Source organism: Amblyomma maculatum, chromosome 2 (assembly GCF_055883805.1).
Source record: "Amblyomma maculatum isolate TAMU_Amacu chromosome 2, ASM5588380v1, whole genome shotgun sequence".
Lineage (NCBI taxonomy): Eukaryota > Metazoa > Arthropoda > Arachnida > Ixodida > Ixodidae > Amblyomma > Amblyomma maculatum.
In genome coordinates, this window is record NC_139345.1 from 178,147,833 (window position 1) to 178,150,604 (window position 2,772).

At 55.0% G+C, this 2,772-nt stretch overlaps 1 pseudogene; it reads right to left on the minus strand.

Annotated features, from left to right (window-relative positions):
* Positions 1-620: 620 nt before the first annotated feature.
* Positions 621-1,469, minus strand: LOC146200515 (uncharacterized; annotated as a pseudogene).
* Positions 1,470-2,772: the final 1,303 nt, after the last annotated feature.

The window sequence follows — 2,772 nt, forward strand, 5'->3', positions numbered from 1 at the left end:
TGTGTGTGTGTGTGTGTGTGTGTGTGTGTGTGTGTGTGTGTGTGTGTGTGTGTGTGTGTGTGTGTGTGTGTGTGTGTGTGTGTGTGTGTGTGTGTGTGTGTGTGTGTGTGTGTGTGTGTGTGTGTGTGTGTGTGTGTGTGTGTGTGTGTGTGTGTGTGTGTGTGTGTGTGTGTGTGTGTGTGTGTGTGTGTGTGTGTGTGTGTGTGTGCGTGCGTGCGTGCGTGCGTGCGTGCGTGCGTGCGTGCGTGCGTGCGTGCGTGCGTGCGTGTGTGCGTGCGTGCGTGCGTGTGTGTGTGTGTGTGTGTGTGTGTGTGTGTGTGTGTGTGTGTGTGTGTGTGTGTGTGTGTGTGTGTGTGTGTGTGTGTGTGTGTGTGTGTGTGTGTGTGTGTGTGTGTGTGTGTGTGTGTGTGTGTGCGTGCGCGCGTGTGTATGTGTGTGGGGGGTTGGTGTGTTGGTTGGTTGGTTTGTGGGGTTTACCATCCCATAGAAGGGACTCAGGCTATGAGAAACACCGTAGGGGTGGTGGTGGTGGAAAACATTTACATAGGATACAAATACAGGAGGTTACGCATGAGCTGACCCTGAACGGGCCAACCCTCACAAACACTAGGTGGAGGTCTCTAGTTCGGGACCCCAGAGGCGTCTGCCGCTTGGGCTCGCCCGACTAAAGCCCGTTGGGCCTGCAGGTCGGAGCAGCCGAGCAGGGTCGCCTCCCAGTCCTCCCGGGTTGGGTTGGGGGGGGGGGGGATAGCCGGATTTGAGGGGCAGACCCACACCATGTGGTAGATGTCCGAAGACACCGCTCCACAGTGCGGGCAACTGCCAGAGAAAGCAGGGTCGAAGTGTTTTAGAGCTGCCGGGCACAGCAGTGTGTTGGTATAGAGGCGCAGTAAGAGTCGCTCATCCGCCTTTGAAAGGCCTTTACATGGGCGGGGGTAAAGGCTGTGGCTAGATTGGTAGCAATTTACGATATCTTTGAATTTATAAGCCGGATTAGGATCAGCGTCCTCGTCGGAGGGGGAGGAGGAGGAAACTTCCCGGAGAGAGAGCGCGCGGGCGGCGGCGTCGGCAGCCTTGTTTCCAGCCAGCCCCTGATGAGCAGGAGCCCAAATAATATATCGGGTAACGGGGTACCCAATGTAGGAGCTATGTTGAAGTATTCGGTAGGCTAGATAAGGGGTCTAGACCTGTTCGATGTTTCGACAGGCCCCTCGCGAGTCGGAAATTATATATTTCGAGTCAGAGTGGGAAGCAGCCAATGCTATGGCGACCTCCTCCGCATGAGTTATGTTGCGGGCCCTGAAGCTAAGACCGTTGACTTTTTTCACCTCGTGGACGACTGCGGCCGTGTACCACCCCCCATGGTGCAGGCCAGAGGCGTCCACATAAACAACGCCGGGTTTAGAACCATAATGGCGCAGGGCTTCAGCCCGCGCCAGGCGTCTGCCATCATGGTCTTCGCGTGCCATTTTGGCGGGAAGAGGGCGTACGCGGAGGGCGCATCTCCATGGCGCTGGAATGCGTGCCCGTTCTTCCATAAGTGTGGTACGTTTTATGTGGAGCCAGGCAGGAAGGCGGCGGCCCGACTGCGTCTGCGACAAACGCGTATATTGATTTGTAAGGTGCACTTCCTCAATTCCCTGAAGGTGTTCACCATTCCCAGCGCCATGAGGCGCTGGTTTGAGGTATTCACCGGAATATCGAGGGCCCGCTTAATGATTTTGCGGAGAATGACCTCGAGGGCATCCTCATCTTGCTTTCGCAGGTGGAGAAATGGTGTCGAATACAGGAGTCGACTGGTTACGAAGGCGTTTGCCAGCCGCAAGGCATCCTTGCTTCGTAACCCCCCGCGTTTATTTGAAACCCGGCGAACCATGCGGCCCACCTGGTCCCCCACCTTGCGGAGTTTAGCCAATGTGGTGTCTAGCTTGCGGTGTTGGTGAATGAAGAGTCCCAGTACTCGGACTTCTTGTGTTTCTGGAATTGGACCTGATTGAGAGTAAGTTGAATTTTTGTAGTGCATTTAGGAGAGGGACGGATGTGCACAAATTCTGATTTCTGTGGGGAGCATTGAAGGCCGCAGCGGCTAGCAGCGGTCTACTATAGTCGCCGCCTGCTGCAGGCTGGCCTCAATGTCTCCAAGCGAGTCCTGTGTGGCACACAGGGCGATGTCGTTGGCGTACAGAGCATGTTGCATGCCCTCGACAGCACCCAGCTGGGCCGGCAAGCGCATCATGGCCAAATTGAATAGCAGGGTAGAAAGCACTGCGCCTTGCGGCGTTCTCCTGGTACCTAAGGGGAAGGGGCCGTGTTCATTATCTTGAATGCGGATGTAAGAGTGGCGGTCTGTGAGGAATTGGTGGATATATTGGAAGGCACGATGGCCGCACTTGGTTTGACTTAAATGAGTGAGAATAATATCATGCGTTACATTGCCGAAAGCCCCCTTAAGATCCATGGCGAGTACGACACTGTCGTTATGAGGGCACTCGAGGGGGTCAAGAACTTCCCGATGTAGTTGAAGCAAGACATCCTGTGCGGATCTGTGTGGGCGAAATCCGCACATGGTGTCCGCGAAGACATGCTGTGTCTCAAGGTACTCAGAACCGGTCCCGCACCACCGTCTCCATAAGTTTGCCCACACAAAAGGTAAGAGAGATGGAGCGGAGGTTGTCCGTGTTTATTGCTTCGCCAGCCTTTGGTATGAATGTGACCACAGCAGTTTTCCAATCAATGGGGAGTGGCGTATCTCCTCGCCATATTGCATTGATG